This window comes from Dermacentor variabilis, chromosome 7 (genome assembly GCF_050947875.1).
Source record: "Dermacentor variabilis isolate Ectoservices chromosome 7, ASM5094787v1, whole genome shotgun sequence".
Classification (NCBI taxonomy): Eukaryota; Metazoa; Arthropoda; class Arachnida; order Ixodida; family Ixodidae; genus Dermacentor; species Dermacentor variabilis.
In genome coordinates, this window is record NC_134574.1 from 28,378,966 (window position 1) to 28,397,759 (window position 18,794).

The 18,794-nt window shown below is 47.7% G+C and overlaps 1 protein-coding gene across 1 annotated transcript in view; it reads left to right on the top strand.

The window, feature by feature from the left end:
* LOC142588992 (uncharacterized) overlaps window positions 1-18,794 on the top strand; it is a 172,721-nt gene that overhangs the window by 90,577 nt on the left and 63,350 nt on the right. The window lies entirely within an intron of this gene.

Sequence of the window (18,794 nt, forward strand, 5' to 3'; positions counted from 1 at the left end):
AACCGTGTGTAATCAGTACGTATTCACGACACAAATTGTGTAGTCCTTTCTAGGCGTGACGTGGGCACCAGCAATTGCACTTAAACCTTCGATGAGCTATGTATAAAGGCCGATGCTCTTAACCAGCAGATCATATTGACACGTGTACTTATCTTTATCGGGCGACCACGTGTCGCCGCCTAACAAATGTGGTCGCACAGCGTGGGACGCGCCTGCATGTATGCGAAGCTTCTGGAATGTTATCGATTCTTTATCCGCTGTCTGTTGTCGCCGAACCCATGTTATCTCATTTCATCACCTGACGCGAATGGAGTAGAACTTTGTGCAAGGCACGTGGGTCCGAATGATTAGTCCGGAACATTCGATGACTGCTGTATAAAAGCCGACGTGCTTGACCCGCTGATCAGATTTTCGACGATCGCCGACCGTGTTCGCCGCTATCGTTGCGCTTTAAGTGTAGCCTGTTTTTGTGGGCACAGGTTCGCCCAATAAAAGTTTTGTCCTTCACAGTATTGTTACTGTTCTTCAACGCCATCACCACGTGGTATCTGGTGGAGGTGCTTTTTGTTCATGAGCCGGACGCCCCCGACAAGCCGTGATCAAAGCACGGACCGCAAAGAAAACACCAACGTAGTCCCGGACCATTGAGCAAGCCGCCGTCTTCAACAGCTGCCCCCAGAGCACGGACTTCTACCGGAGAAGACCAAGACGATTGTGACCAAGGCAACCCTAATGCCAGCCCCAGCGTCCCCCATCGTATTGCAGCAGCCAAGGGAACCACCGACGTTCCGCGGTTACACATTTGAGGACCCGGCAAGCTGGCTGGAAACGTATGAGAGGGTCGTTATGTTTAACAGCTGGGCAAGCGACGACAAGCTACCACATGTCTATTTCGCATTGGAGGACGCCGCCAGGACGTGGTTCGAGAATCGAGAAGCAACCTTGACGACGTGGGACCTCTTCCGAAGCGGCTTCCTGCAAACATTTACAAGCATCGTGAGAATAGAGCGAGCCCAAGCTATACTGGAGACCAGAGCGCAGCTGCCGAAGGAGACGATCGCTATCTTCACTGAGGAAATCCGCCACGCCGACACACCAATCCGTCAATCCGCCTCGACGACTCAGAAAGGTCCGAGGAGAAGAAACTCCGCCTACTGATGCGTGGTGTAAACAAGGAACTTTTCGCCGGAATGGTAAGACGCCCACCGAAGACCGTCGACGAGTTTCTTCGTGAGGCGACGAGCATCCCGACGACACTGGAATTGCGGAACCTGCAATTTGACCGACGCATCAAGCCAACAAGCTACGCCGCAATTCACTCGCTGGCCAAGGACGATCTGTGCGAGACCATCAGTGCCATTGTGCGCGATGAACTGCGGAAGGTCTTGCCATTGTCGCAGCCTCAAGTGGCCTCGATCGCCGACATCGTGAAAGAAGAGGTGAACCGATCGCTTGGAGTTCCTGAGGTGCAACGACAATTACCGCAGCCCCAGCCAGAAAGGAAGACTTACGCCGCCGTCGCACGCCGTCAAGGTCCCCCTCCGCGACCGTGCCAGGGCCCTGTAACACAGCAATTTCGTCGTCCGCCGCTGCCTGCACGACCACCCGTCGCGCAGCGCAGATACGCAACGAAGACGGACATTTGGCGCGCCCCCAACCACTGCTCTCCTACCACTGCGGCGAAGCCGGTCATGTGTACCGCCGATGCCCATACCGCGACCTGGGATTGCGAGGCTTCGCCGTCAACGCACATCGCCGACAGAAGGTGAACGCCCACGTGACATCACAGACTACCTCGCCGCTACTCAATGGAGCCCTCAACGACCGTCCCGTTCGCCGTCACCAGGCCGCTACCTGTCGCCGCAGCGCCGACCATACACCGGCCCAGCCGGGGGCCGCTCTACGAGCCCATATCCGGAAAACTAAAAGCAGCAACCGATGGAGGTGCGGTTGCTGTTCGTCGAACTGACGAAGATCCTCCGCTGCCGACGAAGACAACGAAGAAACCATCTCGACGACCTAATGACGACACGCCGCCGTCCTGGCGAAGTCAGGATGCCAAGACTACACCGACGAAAGACGACTTGACGACGCGACGTTCCAGCTTCAGTTCAACATGACGCAGCCGTGATCTGACGCCAAGACCCAACTGCAACACCCGACAAAGAACCACCGACCTCGACGTGCTTGTCGATGGCCATGCAGTCACTGCCTTAGTCGACACAGGGGCCGATTACTGCGTAATGAGTGGACACATCACCGCCCAGTTGAAGAAGGTTAAGCCTGCATGGGAGGGCCCCCAAATTCGGACCGCTGGTAGACACCTCATTACGCCGACTGGAATCTGCACGCCAAGAAATACCGTTCATGACCAGACTTACCCTGCCACCTTCGTTATCTTCTAACAGTGTTCAGGAGACGTCATTCTTGGCATGGACTTCCTGAACCAACATGGCACAATCATCGACCTGAAGTCGAAATCGATAACGCTTTCGCAAGATCAAGGGATACCATCGGAGAGCTTTCGTGGTCACAACACCTTGAGTGTGCTCGAAGATCAAGTGGGCAACCCGCCGCGCCCCCAGCATTTTTACTTCCGTCGGCACCAAAACACCCGCTGATGTAGAGGGCGTCATCGAGGACGTCATCGAGGGCGACCAGCATCTACTACTCGACCGTGAAATTTGTGTCGCAAGAGGGGTCGCTCACTCCACGGAGGGAAAGTGGAAGTGACGCTAACCAACTTCAGCCAAGAGTTCAAGCACATCAGCAAGGGCACGACAATCGCGTACATCGAGGAAATTCTGGAAACGAGCAATGCCTTTTTCCTCTCAGATTCTGGCGCATCTACCCGGCCGACCATAGTCCCCGATCCAGACTTCGACGTAAATCCAAGTCTCCCCATGAGCAAGCAGCAACAGCTCAGAAGTCTTCTCCGACGATGCCAAGACTGCTTTTCGACATCATCGAGGATTCAACAAGCACCAGTTGCAAAGCATCACATCATAATTGAAGAGTGCGCTCGACCACTCCGCCAGAGCCCTTACCGAGTTTCGACGCCAGAACGTGAAACTATTTGGCAACAAGTCGACGAAATGCTGCGCGACGACATCATCCAGCCGTCGAAAAGCCCGTGGGCATCTCCTGTTGTCCTGGTGAAGAAAAAGGATGGAACCCTACGTTTCTGCGTCGATTATCGTCGACTGAACAAGATCACGAAGAAGGACGCATACCCCCTTCACGGATAGACGACGCATTGGATCGGCTCTGCAACGCTGAGTACTTCTCGTCGATGGACCTCAAATATGGCTACTGGCAAATAGAAGTTGACGAGAGAGATCGTGAAAAGACCGCCTTCATCACGCCAGACGGCCTCTACGAGTTCAAGGTCATGCCATTCGGACTGTGCTCACCGCCCGCAAAATTTCAGCGCGTCATGGACACGGTTTCAGCAGGATTGAAGTGGCAGACGTGTCTTGTTTACTTGGATGACGCCGTTGTCTTCGTCGAAAATTTCGACGACCACCTTTGGTGGCTTGCGACAGTATTAGAGGCAATCAAATGATCAGGGCTCCCTCTGAAGCCGGAAAAGTGCCGCTTCGCTTACGATGAGCTTCTGTTCCTAGGCCTCATCATCAGCAAATCCGGAGTACGTCCGGACCCGCAGAGAACAGCTGCCATCACAAAGTTCCCGCAGCCCATCGACAAGAAGGCAGTGCGTAGATTCCTTGGCATGTGTGCCTACTACAGGCTCTTTCTCAAGGACTTTTCACGGATCGCTGAGCCGCTAACGCATCTAACCAAATCTGATTTTGAGTTGACAAACGCCGCAGGCCGACGCATTTCAAGAACTAATACGGCGCATGCAGTCACCGCCGGTACATGAACATTTCGATAAGACGCCGATACCGAAATCCACACTGACGCCAGTAGCCTAGGTCTCGGTGCCGTCCTAGTGCAGAGCAAAGACAGCCATGAACGGGTCATATCTTATGCTAGCCGGTCGCTGTCAAAAGCGGAAGGCAATTATTCTCCGACTGAAAAGGAATGCCTCGCCATCATTTGGGCAACAGCAAAATTCTGCCCTTACATATATGGCAGGCCATTCAAAGTCGTGAGCGACTATCACGCGTTGTGTTGGCTAGCTAACTTAAAGGACCCTTCGGGATGGTTGGTGCGGTGGAGCCTCAGACTGCAAGAGTACGACATCACTGCAACCTACAAGTCCGGACGAAAACACTCAGATGCCGATTGCCTATCACGCGCCTCCATTGACCCGCCGCCGCAAGATGACGAGGATGACGAGGCCTTCCTTGGAATAATAAGCGCGGAAGACTTCGCTGAATATTTGGAAGGGCACACCGACGTCCCTAGGGCATTTAGGCGCGGATTATCTTCGTTCACGCTTCAAAACAGCCTACTCGTGAAGAACTTCTCACCAGTCCGTGCCGAATTTTGGCAGCGGCGACAGTGCAGGCAGCACGTCTGACCGTTCTTCTTGTACATTACAGGCCCTGTGTTCATAGCTTAATTTGGAGTTTAACCAGCAACTGTGCCGGCCGTATTCTGCCTGAACTTTGAATTTCCCGCGCCTGCTTGTTATCAAGAAGAAAATCGTCTTGCAACGCGCCGTTTGTCAATGACGAACAGCGACATAGCGGCGGATCTGTGCTTCGCATCGGGGGCGTACCGTCAGGCACGAAGCTCGCCTTTTGGCAGCGGCGACAGTGCAGGCCGCACGTCTGACCGTTCTTCTTGTACATTACAGGTTGGTAACTCTCGTGCACTGTGTGCACGCTTCTTGCTCTTTATTTTTTTTTACTGTCGCCGCTGCCACCCATTGTGTTTTGTGCCATTGTTCTGATACTTTGAGTTGCAAGCATGCCTAAGTGTTACACTTACCGAGCTATACTGAATGATGGCAAGAATGTTATTACATGCAGCGTTTGTGAATTTAGCTTTCATGGCACAGTCTGTTCGGGCATGACAGAAGAAGCATTTGCGTCCAAACGCGATACTAAGAGGAAGAACTGGAAGTGTGAGGCTTGCAGGCCTGGTGGTACGAAGGGCAATGCACCTACTGTAGAATAGTTGGGAGATGCCGAAATCAAACACATGATAGTAGACATGAGTAAGAAGATAACTGCTCTCCTTCCTTTGACTGACAAAGTCGGAGAAGTGGAAAGGCTAGCTCAACTGCTATCTGATAAATTTGATAACATTCAGGAACGTCTAAACAAGCACGAGAACGAGATAAAATGCATTCATGGACGAGTTGGTAAAATTGAGAAAGCCTGTAATGTTAAAAGTCTTGCCCATCTACAGCTTGACGTTGACGACCTTGAATGGCGCAGTAGGCGCTTGAATATAGAAATCCACGGAATACCTGCGGAAGAGGGGGAGGACCTTCTATCTAAAATCAATTATGTCGCTGCAAAGTTGGGTGTTGATAAACTTGGTCGTGCAGACATTTCCGCCCTTCACAGGATGGCATCCAAGCCGGGCAAGATACTGGGAGTGGTCGTTCGCTTTGTGCACCAGGACACACGTCACATCTGGCTGGCGAGGAGGAAGGCTCTCCGACAGTCTAATGAGGGCCTCTATATAACAGAGAACATGACTAGGCATGCAAGAATTCTCCTTGGGATAGCAAGAGCATGGGCTACAAGGGTTGGGTATGATTATGCATGGCACACGAACGGCAAAGTCCTGGTGCGCCGAAAGAATGGGGAACCAGCTGCAGTCATCAGGGGTGAGGACGACTTGACTGCCCTGTGCGACTGACCTATTTTGTCAGCGTATCTGCTTGTGTAACGTATTACACGACTTGCAATGGATTCCTTAGGCTGTATTACACTCACTGAATTAGTCCGAGAATTCGATAACAAGCACAGTGGTTTTCTTCGGTGCTTTCACTTAAATGTGCAGTCCATTGGAAACAAGGTCGCGGAACTTGAATGTCTTTTCAAGAGGATGAATTACTGCTTTGATATTATTATGTTAACAGAAACCTGGCAATCAGATGACTGGGATGTTTTTCAAATTGCCGAGATGAAAACTTTCTTTGTGCGTAGGCTAACCCGACGAGAGGGAGGCGTTTCTTTGTTAGTCAATAGTTCTTTTAAATCAGTTCTGGTTGAAGAGTTTTCTTGTGTAACTGCTGATTACGAAGTAGTGTGTGTTCTTTTTAGCAATGTCGTCATTCTTTCCTGTTATCGTCCTCCAGATGGCAACATGCGTTCTTTTCTTGTTTTCTTAGATAACTTGCTTACATTTGTAAATGAAAATCAGTATAATGTTGTCAGCGGCGGAGACTGCAACATAGATATGAATTGCGATAATGTAAAAAAATTTGAGTTCGAAAATTTGCGTTCATGTTATAACTGTGCAAACGTCGTAAATATTCCCACAATGGTTACCATGTGCTCGCAGACCATCATTGATTTGTTTATAGCAAATTAATATAAGTCCTTGGTTACAACAGGAGTGCTTTCGTACCCAATCAGCGACCATAGGCCAATATGCTGCTGTATTAAGACCGACAGTCCAAGAGTGGACACTGATGTTGCTTCTGGTTTCCAGCGTGTCTCGCAAACGGCTCTGGATGCTTTCTATTTGGATATAAGTAACGTGTGTTGGGACAATATTTTTCATTCTAGTGATGCCAATGTGGCTTATGATACTTTTTTCAGTTGTTTTTCGGCACTATACAAAAAACACTTCATCTACAAATGACTAGAAAGGGTGAAAGGCTGTCGGAAGCCATGGATGACGCGTGAGCTTTTGCACAAGATTGACAAAAAAGATCGTTTATTTAAGAAGTTTATGCGTACGCGTAAAGAAGTAGACCTAAGTGCATTTAAGCGGTTTAGAAATGCCTTAGATAAAGAACTTAAAAAATCAAAGGAAATGTATTACTTTCATCTATTTTCTTCCTGTTCTAAACGAACCGATATATTATGCAACAAGTTGAATTCATTTATAAGACGGAGCGACAGGAAGGAACCGGTGACAGAAATCTTGCACGGTGCGGAAACAGTCAGTGGTGACCGTATGGTCAACGTGTTTAACAACTACTTCGTGCAGCGAGATTTTGACACTGGGCCACGTGCATCCTACACAGCTCTAGATCCTCAAAATGCAAATACATTCTTTCTGGAAGCAACAGTAGAACTTCAAGTTAGCGCTGTTTTCTTGGCCTAAAAAAACAGCCAAAGTTGCGATGCTGATGGGCTGCAAGTAAGGCCAGTAAAATACGTAATAAATAAAATCGCTCCTGTGCTGACATATACATATAACTTATGTATTTCAACCGGTGTTCTTCCATCCAAAATGCAAGTGGCTCGTGTAGTGGCTTTATATAAGAAAAGAAGACAAAAAAGACGCCTCGAATTTTAGACCAGTGTCGATACTGCCTGTATTTTCTAAAGGTTTCGAGAAAATAATCTATAATCGACTATATCCTTTCTGCAACAAGCACGGGATAACGAAATGCCAGTGCGGATTCATAAAAAATCGGTCAACAGAACTAGCTCTTCTCGACCAGAAAGAATACATATTGGAGAAATTTAAACAAAAACAATTGGTTCTTGGTGTTTTTGTTGATTTTACGCAAGCCTTTGATTACATAAATCATAAAATTTTATTTTAAAAATTAAGTCACTATGCCATTTGTGGGCTTCCCCTGATGCTTCTGAAAAGTTATCTTTCAGAAAGACGTCAGTTTGTGTCAATGAATGAAATGGTATCTGACAGAAAGCAAATAATCTCAGGAGTACCGCAGGGTAGCATTCTCGGGCCTTTGATCTTTAATTTATATATAAATGACATAGTCCATATATCTTCAGAAGGTAAATTTGTAATTTATGCTGACGACACTAGCATAATTGTTTCGTCTTAATCAGATGCCGAACTTTTTCATAAAGATAATGCCATTTTAGAGGAACTAAGCACGTGGGCAGATAATAACCAATTAAAGATAAATACAAAGAAAACAAAGGCTGTGATGTTTCATTCTATAGGCAGGAAGGTTTCAGTAGTACGTAACCTAGTTTATCGCTGCTCAGAGATAGAGCTAGTTAGGTCTATTAAAGCACTTGGTGTGCATTTTTCAGAATCACTGCAGTGGGATGAGCATATCAATGCGATATTACAAAAGGTAGGTGCAATAACGGGAATACTGAACAGAAACCGCTACTTAATTCCGAAGTCAATAAAATTGTTAATCTATAACGCCCTCTTCGCTTCCTATCTAAACTATTGTCATTTGGTCTGGAGGACTACAACACAATCGAATTTCTCGCGGCTATTAGTAATGCAAAAAATAATTTTGAGAATAATTGAGAATGTGCCACTCCGGCATTCTACTGTGGAGCTCTTTAAAAATTTAAAATAGTGAGAGTACAAGACACATGTGAGTATAAATTGTTGCGTGAATATCACCTTAACTATGACTGTCATATTTCTATCTTCATGAGTTTGGTGAATCTCCATTTGAAGGAAGCATCATATGCCACTAGAACAACAGAAATATGGAATGTCCCATATTGTCACACTAGCTATGGTCGGCAAATGCTCCAAAACAAACTTCCACGTCTACTAAATGAGTTCAATAAAGAACAAATCAATATTCGCGAAGCATCATTACCTGACTTGTACACATTCTTTCCAGCCTAACATTGACCACTCGAGCTTTTTACGATTTCTATTTAAATATATTGTTTCAATGTCACTATTACTAAGCGTACATTTTTATGAAATGTGCTGTCATTCGATGCTGAGGTGAAGTAAAGTATGTTAACGCATGATGCCCTACGTAGGACAGTAACTAATGTGTTTAATTTTATGGTTTTGTCAAGCTTTACGGCAATGTTGTGCTTAATATGATGGTTTTGTAAATGTGTATGACCATGTGAACAGGACGTGTGTGCCTCTGCTGTTGTCTTTGCCAGCGTGGGGGCGAAGGACTCCCTCAAGCCATCCTTGAATGGCTTTTCTCTTCGCCTCCCATCACATGTATATGTGATAAACCAATAAAGAAGAAAAGAAAGAAAAAAAAGAAAGAACTACCTTCTTGTTGTTCCGTCGGCGCTGCGTCCAGAAGTACTGCACGCCCTACATTACGATCCGACCGCTGGGCACCTCTGTTTTTCCCGGACGCTATCGAGGATACAAGAAAGGTAATACTGGCCGCGCCTAAGCGTAAATGTCGCCCGTTACGTCAAGACATGCCGCGACTGTCAGCGACGCAAGACACCACCGACAAGGCCAGCGGGATCACTACAGCACATGGGGATAGACTACATTTTCAGCACATGGGGATAGACTTGTTGGCACCGTTTCCGACATCAGTTTCCGGAAATAAGTGGATTGTCGTGGCGACGCAGCGTCAGCGACGCAGCGACGATTGTCGAGCAACGCAGCGCCGAACGCTGCGTTGCTCGACGCTCACCGCGTGATTGGTAGGTGAAAAGTCTGACGCGGGGCGCCTCGTAAGTGATTGCTGCGCCCTAGCGCATTGTATTACACCCCTTGGCGGGTCGACGGGAACGCTGTCGCGTTCCACTCTTGAAGGCGAAGCCTAAGCGTCCTCGAATTTTTGAACCCCTTCACGAGCGTCGTCTCAAAAAGATGGCTGAAGCAATAGTAGAATCACGTGAGAATGTCCCGAAAGAAAACATTGTAATTTATCAGGAAGCCATGACCCCACAGCTGTCATTCGCGCACACGGACATGTATCAGCACAAGAAAGACCACTTCCTCATGCGTGGTCCAAAGCAAGAGCTCTTCGACTGATTAATTCGGCATCCACCAAAAACAGTCGCATCAATTTTAACGGAAACGACGGGTGTCAGAAAGACCCTGCGAATGTGCACGCGGCCATATAACCTACTTATTTTTTCGCCAAAAATCAAAATGTAAGCGCTAGTCTCCGACGAGCTCTGATAGATCATCAGAGCCGTTCTACGCTTAGAACTGCGCAGTATGTGCTTTCTTCAGCAGTCGCTTGCAGTCCCTAAATTTTTGGTTATTTTGCCACAATGCTCGCGGGACATAATACTCACCATGGAGTTCCTAAGCAAACACGGCATAGTCATCGGCTTAAGGTGCAAGTCAATAACGCTGCCCACGGACCAAGCTCTGCTATATAGTAAGAGTCTAATTCCGGATCCCTTGAACGTGCTTCAAGGTCAAATCACTATTCCACTCCGCGCTAGCATGATAATTTCCGCGGGAACAAAAGACAGCAAGACAGCAGAGACATGAAATCCACCGTTGAGCGTGACGAACAGCTGAACAACACCGTGAAGTTAGCTTCGGATGGAGAATCATGCAACTGCGCTCCGGTATAGTGCATGAAATGGTGACAAACTGCCGTCATGATTTTAAACACCTCAACACGCGCACGAAGGTTTCATGCGTGGAAGGAGTTACAGCAGACAGCGATGCGCTAGGCCGCTCGGATTCAGACGAACCTAAAACGATGGTCTAGCTTACTGAACTTGCCTTCAATATTAGTCCGAGGCACAGCTTAAAAGTCTCCTGAAACAACGCAAGGTTTCCTTCTCGTCGTCATCAAGGATTCGACAAACACCAGTTGCTAAGCATCGCCCAATAACTGAAGAATGCGCTCGACCAGACCGCCAGACACCTAACAGCGTTTCCAGGTGCGGAGGTGAAGCTATAAGACAAAAGGTTGATGACAGGTTCCGCGACAAAACTATCCAGCTGTTCGAAAGCTCCTGAGCGTCTTCAGCAGTATTGGTGTAGAAACAAGAGGGAACTGGTATTGCCTTCACCGGAACAATACCACGAAAACGAGATACTGTCACCAGATATATTTTCGGACGCGTTTGGCGGATGTCTGCATTATGATTTATTATGCGCGCAGATATGGCGTACTTAAGATATAGCTGCCGTTACTAGGCCTACCACGAGCCTAGGCACAGTAACTGCCGACTTTGGTAACAACCCCGAAAATGCAATCACGCGCAACACTGCGCGCTGACTAAAAGCTAGACCTGCACCGCGAGTAACACGAACAGCGGGGCTCAAACGACAACCGTCGTTTAAGTCTAAAGTTCGTCAGCAGACTCCAACTAAAAACAATACGTCTAGAAATGAGCGTCAGATTACAGATAGACCTGCCCAGCAAGCAGCGTGAACAGCGTGGGCGAATTGACATATGAAGCGCAACTTTCGTGCCTGAGCCCAGCAACGGTTTCAACTACAGCGAATCGAGTGCGCCAAGCAATGTGCACGACATCACAATGAAGCCTGCCCAACCAGAAGCGTGAACGACGTGGCTCACTCCTTATGAAGTACGGCTTTTGTAGCAGTGAGTGAACGTTTCCAACTACAACCATGCCGAATGTTATTTAGGGCGATGAAAGGCTGCAAACACTCGCGCTTCGGCCTATATCTCTCGAAAAAATACGAGCGACTTCTGATGAACGGCCACTACGTAACAAAGGCGCGGGTCCCGCACATTTTCAAACTTTGCCCGGCCGATCTTGTGCAGCCAAGCTTGTTGCGGATGGTATGACGAACAGTCTTTTCCCCTTGCCTCTTTGGTTGCTGCACCCATTAGCGCAACACAGGCTTGGTATCGCCGCAATACTTAAATGGCAGCAGCGCTAGCGAAACGCTCTACGCCAAAACTCCGCCGCCAGAAACGAACTAAAACGCAATTTTGATACCCGGCAATGGCGCCGGCGTCTGCTACGGACCAAAAAAGCACGCGCTATTAAGTGACCACGTAACCTCCTCGTCCCCACGTAACCTCCTCTGCTTTCCGCCTCCCCCCCCCCTTGGTCCGCTTTCCTCCTCTCTTCTTTCATGCCACGCGGTGCCCGGCGCTCGCTTCCATCTTTCGCTGTGCTCGTTCGCGGTGGTTATGCGCCGCTGATGCCTACGCTTGCCGCAGGAACAGGCACCTAAGTACTGTGCTGTAAAAGCTCCCGCCCCTTTTTCCCCCGTATCCTTCTAGGTTTCTTTATGAAATGCACATGCACCGACAAAAGTGGTATATTCCGCGCAGATTGCTACTGCAGCGGCGTCGCTCGGCATTTTGGCGAGCTGAAGCACGAAACATTGACACGAGTCAAGCGAGATGCCTGTAGGTAATAAAGGGCACCCATTGGCTGTCTCGATCCCAGACGCTGCCTGTAGATGGCGTTGCGATGAAGTTTGCCTTTGCTCCGGCTCCCGCTGCGTGGAGTATACCAATTTTGTCGGCGCTTTTACATGTTGAATAACATACAGGTGAAATTAGAGGCAATGTTCAAATTTGCAAACCTAGTTGAACCTAACGCTTGAAACATTGACGGCCTGTGGTTGTTGATATCATCGCGTTACGCTGAGTTAGAGTGCGGTACGTCTTCTTTAGAGCTCTAATGCACTAGCAGCAAGCTCCGTGCATCAATGTGATGCGCGTCCGTGTCGTCATGCGGCCAGCCGCGGCGTGCTTGTCCTACACCTTCGAACAATATAGCTAAGGAGAGGTCTTATCCTGCTCTCGCCTGTTTGGATGAGCGATGATTTATAGTCACGCATATGGCGAGAAAGAAACCGGTTCGGATCACCCTGAGATGATGGCCAGCAGGTAACATGATCACAGTGTGAACTAGTTCCTAGGGTACATTCGTGTTGAAAACACGCTAAAACCAAGTGGATGAGACAAGAAAACAAGGACGAAATATGCTTCTCCTTGTATTCTCTTTCCTTCCTGTGTTTGGAACGCCCTTTCTCGCAGGCGCGCCTGCGTCAGCAGACGTTTTGTGTGTTGCGACATCATGTACCAGAACCCACGAGCGTTAGACCCTCCCATCTGTACCATGCTCGGCTTAGCCTTGTCTGGTGAAAGGGGGATCCTGGAGGCTGAGTCCATCACACTTTTTTGGGCTTTGCTTCACATAGACAGCATCTCCAGACTGATCCAGCTGGAGGAAATCGACAGTTGCTTTTTTCTGTCCTGCTGTTCAACCTTTTAGCTTTCTCTCGCTGTTTCTTCTTTCCCGTCTTCTTATGATTTCTCCCAACATTCCTGGGCGTACATATGTGGGGTAGATACCCAACGTTGGGTATATTATATTCGATTATATTAGCTAGGTAAAGCTGGCGTCCGAGTTTCTTTCAGGTATCGTAGCGTCCTCTTGTTGGAGCCGGTGGCAGGTGGCTGGTGTAGCTACGGAAATTAAATGTTTTTCGTAGGGTTAAGACGTCTTTCCCTCAATTTCTCTTCCCAGAAGAGGACGCAGTGAAGAAACTTCCTAACTGTCTAGCAACAGCAAAGAAATGTTCCACCCCTTCCATGTAATACACAGTATAGATCCCGAAAAGAGAGAACTATTTCAGCTTTCACTGTAGCTAAATGCCTCACCGACACACTAAGTGTTGACTGCAAAGTGACGAAAATGAACCGGGGTGAACTTCTTTTTCAGGTCTCAGACACTAATGGGGTGGTAATGGTGCAATCACTATTACCCCCCCCCCTTGATCATTGAACAATAATAAGGAGCTATCTCTGAAGAAGATCTATTGAGCCTGAATGAGGAATACTTCCTGGAGGACTCAAGGAAAGAACACAACATATTCCAAGTGCAAAGGAGAAAAATGAATTAGGGAACCGTGATATTCCAACTACACATCTGATCCTAATATTTGCATCGAGTGTGCTATCGGCAACTCTACGAACAGGATATACCCAAATTAGACTCAGACCGGAGATCCCAAATTCCAGAAGATGTTTCGTGGGTGCGAGGTATAGCCATGGTTCGCAAAGCTGCCGAGGACAACTGACCGGTGCAAAATGTGGCGAACACGAGGACGCATCGGACAACTGCACTGGCACGCTACGTTGTCCTAACAGTGAAGGTGGACATGCAGCATACTCTCAAACTTGCTCCACCACCCCAGGAGCGGGGGCCATACACTTCCGGGCTTGTGCGCTCAAGGGTCTCGTCCGACTTGCCGAGCCCTTTAAGTCAAACAGAGAGCTGACCAGATCACGTTGCCAGTGCTCCAGAAGAGGCGAGTAATACTGCACCAATTGAAACGGTGCAGCCAGCACCTAATGAGCGGCAGGATTCTGTCGACCACTCGAGAGAAAAAGAAAGAATCGCGTGTCATGGCGCCTCAAAAGGGCCCCGTTAGCTAATATTCGCCTCCTTAATAAACAGCACGGACACTTTTTCATTGTGGTGACACAAAACTACAATGTTGTTTTAGCAGACTTGTTCATAACCGCGACGATATCAAACAACTTCTACTCAAACATAATTAAAAATATCTTTGTGTTCAAGAGACACATCTAAAAGCTGCAGACAGAAACTGCTTTCGTAATTACACCATCTTCCGAAAAAACCGTAACGAAGCGAACGCCTCCGCCGGTGTAGGAATAGTGGCAAACAGGTATGTTGCTTGTCGACACGTTGCCCCTCTGACGACCGTTGAGGCAGTGTCAGTTCGGGCAATACCTTTAAATAAATCGGACACACTATGTCGCATATATATACCCCCGAAGTGTAAGCTCAATAATAATGAAATCTAATCTGTATTAGATCACTTATGTGAACCATACCATAGCGTGAAGAAAAGTTCCACGAATCTATTAACTACTGTAAGTAAATACTCATGGATACAGGTGGAAGCCCAGGTGTACTTTCTGGACGCAAATTTTGAACGCATATTCGGTTCGTCGCACTGTTCCAATGCATTCCAACGATACATCACATTAATAGAACGAAAACCATTATAACGACCAATGCAAAAAGCGAGGCATACAAATGACCAATTTGCATGGGAGAGCCTCAACTAGCTCTGAAAGCGGCAACTAGGCTGCCCCAGGGTCTGATCGCATAATACATGAAAGTTAAAACGTTTACCGTATGAAAAAACAAAAAAACGCTTCTTTTTCTCTACAATGCTATATTGTCTACCGGCTAGATTCTCTCTCTTTGGGAGGAGGCCATTTTAATTCCCATTTTAAAACAGCCTAAGCACACTCATTTGTCAGACAGTTATATGCCTATGGCTTTTACATTTGGCAATTCAAACTTTTGGAGAAGATGGTAAACAGGCACTTGCTCAACTGTCTTTAATCTAAAAACATCTTAGAGCCATGCCAATGCTGTTTTAGGGAAGACAGATAGACGACAGACCAGCTTGTTCGCATAGAAAAATAGATTCGGGATGCCTTTATTCACAAACAGCTCGCCTTATCAGTATTCCTTGATATGGAGAAGTGGTATGATACTGCGTGGCGCTTAGAGATCCTCCGGGATCTTTCTGGAATTGCTATTCACGGCAACTTGGTTAGCAGTTATGGCAGTTACCTTTCTCACAACACGTGTCGTATTTAATTTGTAATGTTTAGTCTCTACCATAGATACAGGAGGCAGGTGTAACGCAGGGTGTTGTGCAGGGCTGTGCTCTTTTTATTATAAAAATAAATTCGTTATAAAGTGTGATATCTGGCGCACTTGTTTACTTTTTGTGGACGATGTACAGATAGGTTTCAAGTCTTGCCATCTCAGCATCGGCGAGAGACTGCTACAGCTTGGCCTAAACAAGTGAGCGTATGAAACTTGCAATAAATTAAACCTTAATATAGAAAGACTATTGGTAAGCCTTGCCTACAAATTTGTTGGTGCTAACTTAGAAAAAAAACTTAATTTCATTCTCCGCTACAAATACCTCAAACCGAAGTGTCCGAAGACTATGAACCTGCTTAAGCTGCTGTCTCGAACAAGCTGGGGCTATGACAGGAGGTGTCTTAGTCTGTTGAAGAGTCTCGTATGCTCATGGCTCGACTATGGAGCCGCGGTGTGCTATTCGCCACCAAGGGTGTCCTAATAAGCTTGACCCCGTCCAGAAACTCGGTATACGCCTGGCAACAGGTACTTTCAGAACAAACCCTGAGGAAAACCTGTACATCGAGGCCAAGAAATGCTCCTTACGTCTACATGGAACATGCCTCAGCTTCTCGTACATAATGCACGTTCGTGTCACTGAACTTTGCCTCATTTGTCTTCTGGCAGAGTTTGCATAACCTCCCTTACGTTCACACTCCTTTGTCTTTGTTCATATAAGAAGTGGCTAATGAAACTAGCCTTGCCCATCAAGAAACAATCCTAAAAACTCCAACTTCCCATGCACCACCTTGGTAATGGTACAGTTTCTAGTGGGATATGTCTTTTGTCGCAATATCGGAGCAATGTCGCAATGCCGGAGGTACACATACAATCACACTTTCTTTAACTCCAGGCAAAGTACGCCTTCTGCGAATTATGTGCAGGCGCTTCAAAGTCTGCCTATGGTGTAGCGTGTGCAGCTCTCGGACCGTAGTTTTCAACGTCCGGTGCATTTCGAAAACGAGCTTCTTAACAACCATGGCATCTTGATCCTTACTGCTGTTAAACACATACAGCAAACTTCTACAACAAAGGCTGTCATATTCATAGACTCACTCAGTGTTGTTTGTAGGGTATCTAAAGTACGAAAATACAAAAAATCTATTCATAATGATGTCTAGAACCTTCTGTGTTCAGCATACATGTCCAACCATATATTTGTTCTTTGTTGGGTGCTTGGCAAGAGAAACCTAGAGGACAAAATTCCTACTGACGAAAGGGCTTTGTCTGTAGCTATTTGTGGTGCAGACGTTAACACATCTGTACCTTACAAAGAAGTTAAGCCATGAGCTACGGAAACGCTTGCTGAGGCACTGCCATCCAACAAACTGTAGGCAATCAAGCCAAAAATAGAGAACTGGATCTTTCAGAAAACAAGTCATCAAGAAGTACTGCATTGCAACTTAAGATTTATGCACTTATACACTACTAACTCCTCTCTTCTAAACGGAACTACCTTCCGACATGTAGCAGGTGTGGCAGTAGTCTCAGTCCTTCACGTTTTCGTTTAGTGCCCATTAGGAGAACAGGAGGGCAAAAAGTACTTCCTTTACTTATGCAGTCCTCATCGGCATATTGGGGCCCTAACACAAACACGGTCGCGGGGCTGGTACTCAACGTACCGTCGTCGATGCATGTAGTGTCGGCTGTCGGTCCTCTGCTGGTTCCTAATCCGTAGGCTGGTGAGCTGGTGGACTTGTTTCGGTGCGCTGAATATAGGTGGCAACATCAAGATTCTCTTATCGGGGACCTGCGGGAGTATGGCGCCGAGAGTCGTCGCCGGGTTCATGCCGTAAACCAGCTTAAGCAGCGTCATTTGACGCCGCTTAAGCTGGTTTTAAGTTGTTTCTTGAGTTGACGCGTTATAAGCGAATTTTACGTGCGGCAGGACCGTATCCCAAATCTGGTGTTCGACGTCGACGCACATTGCTAGGATGTCGGCGAGGGCCTTCTTCAGGAGCTCGGTAAGACCATTCGTCTATGGGTGGTAGGCAGTTTTCCTCCTGTGGCTTGTCTGACTGTATTGCAGAATGGCTTGGTTGAGCTCCGCTATGAAGGCCGTTTTTGTGTCGGTGATGACGACTTCTGAGGTGCCATGTCGCAGCAGAATTATCTCGACAAAGAACTTCAACACTTCGACAGGACAGCACTACCTTTCGTGAGAGCTTTCGTTTCACCGAAGCGGGTGCGGTAGCCCGTCGCCACGACGATCCACTTATTTATGGATGTTCACGTCTAAAAGGCTCCCAACACGTACATCGATTGGTAAGGATGCTAGATTTTCTGTAGTGATCCCGCTGGCCTTGTCCGGGGTGTCTTGCAACGCCAACATTTTCGCCGTCTCTTAACGTAACAGGCGAATTGAGTGGCCAGGCGTCGCCACTAATACTTTTCTTGTACCCTCAATATCGTCCGCGAGAGTCCGACGCGTTCAGCGGTCGGATCTTCATGTAGGGCGTGCAGTACTTCTGGACGCAGAAGTGAGGGAACAAGAAGGTACCTGGCGCGGACTGGGGAGTTTTTCTTCGCGAGTGAGTTGCTTTGAAGGGAGAACGCAGACAATCCTCGCTTAAATACCTTGGGGACAACGTCAGTGCTCCCTTCCAAATACTCGATCAGGCTTTTAAGCTCTAGATGCGCTCGTTGCTGTTCATCGATGTCTTCCGCGCTTATTATTCCAAAGAAGGCGTCGTCACCCTCGTCATCTTGCGACGACGGGTCACTTGGGGCGCGCCATAGGCAATTGGCATCAGAGTATTTTCGTCCGAACTTGTGATGTCATACTCTTGAACTCTCAGGCTCCATGGTGCCAGGAGTCCTGAAGGGGCTTTGAAGTTCGCTAGCCAACACTACACGTGATGGTCGCTAACGTCTTTGAATGGCCTGTATACAGGTAAGGGCGGAATGTTGCTGTAGCCGAAATCATGGCGAGACATTCATTTACGGTTGTAGAATATTTGCCTTCTGCTTTTTACATCGACCGGCTAGCGTAAGCTATCATGCGTTCAAGTTCCTCGTTCCTCTGGACCAGGACGGTACCGAGGCCTTGGCTACTGGCGTCAACGCGTATTTCGGCGTCGACATCCTTCGAAGTTGCCGAAGCACCGGTGGCGACTGCATGCGTGGTTTGAGTTCCGGCTTTAGAGCGAGCCCTGGTGACTTCATGGTCTCTGGTAAGTGGAATCAGGTGATCGTCGAAATTTCCGTGGAAGACGACGATGTTATCCAAGTAAGCAGTATATGTCTGCCACTTCCATCCTGTTAACACCGTGTTCATCACGCGATGGAACGTTGCAGGCGCAGAGCAAAGTCCAAATGTTATAACTTTGAAGTCATAGAGGCCGTTGAGCGTGATGAAGGCGGTCTTTTTGCGACCTGCCT